Source organism: Pinus tabuliformis, chromosome X (assembly GCF_031772625.1).
Source record: "Pinus tabuliformis cultivar Carrire ecotype Pingquan chromosome X, CPIR1, whole genome shotgun sequence".
NCBI lineage: Eukaryota > Viridiplantae > Streptophyta > Pinopsida > Pinales > Pinaceae > Pinus > Pinus tabuliformis.
In genome coordinates, this window is record NC_142308.1 from 1,174,137,864 (window position 1) to 1,174,138,804 (window position 941).

A 941-nucleotide genomic window follows, 5' to 3' on the forward strand; every position below is an offset into this window, starting at 1 on the left:
GTTCCCGCGGCTCTCAGCTCCACTCCGCCACAGTAGGTGAGACTGTTCCGCGCCGGGAAATGTCTGCCATCTCCGCCCGCGCGCGTCCTCACCGCCGAGCTTCTGTTCTGAGCTTATAATCTCCAAACTGGCTTCTGGTAAGTGTTGCAGTCGGTTTATCATTTCCTTGTTTCCTTGGTTTATCCTTTAAGGAGTCGGACTAATGATTTCCTCTATCTCTTTATTGCTTGATGCAGACATTCGCTTCTGGGGTTAATACGACAGGGTGGTCTTCCTCTAGGCGATAGATTGCCGAGGTTACCACAGGTACAACCTCTTCGGCTCTTTGATGTATTGTGTGTGGTAATTTCTGGGTGAATGTTCCGCTCATCTGTCCTACCATCCGTCGGCAGAGGGTTACCCCCTGCGCCTAAACGAAGCCCCAACCTTATCTTTTCATGGTTGGACGCAGATGGCGACGGAAGATTCAACTTTGTCCGGTCCAGTTCGTCTTGGATTTGTGTTATGGTTTCTGGGGTAATCCCCTTCGCTTCCAGCGGTTCTGGGTTGGAAGCTTCCAGTTTATGAGGCTATAGTCCGCCTTTGGTTTATTGTAGCAACTATGTATTGTATATATTCTTTGGTTTAACTTTACTCATGACTCTTCTGAAGACATATGCTGGATATCTGGCTCATTTGGTGTTGGTTTGGACCTATATAGCCTTGCGGCTGTTTAAATTAATTCAAACTCTTGTTTATATTCTCCTGTCATTTACAAGTATCCATTTTATTTTAAAGATTTGAATGAATAGTGAAGTTCGAGCACTACCCAGATTTTGTATTGTAGTTCTCTGTTCTGAAAATGTGCTTACTGTCTTCCGGCGTTAGGTAAGCTTTGTCTACAATCAGAATCGTTTTCTAGCAAGTCTTGGTGAGGTATCTATGAATATTGCGCCTGCATC

At 45.2% G+C, this 941-nt stretch overlaps 1 long non-coding RNA gene across 1 annotated transcript; it reads left to right on the top strand.

Annotated features, from left to right (window-relative positions):
• LOC149144110 (uncharacterized) lies at positions 1-679 on the top strand. Its single transcript, XR_016264155.1, has 3 exons — positions 1-137; positions 237-306; positions 452-679. It is a non-coding gene; the product is annotated as an uncharacterized LOC149144110 (long non-coding RNA).
• Positions 680-941: the final 262 nt, after the last annotated feature.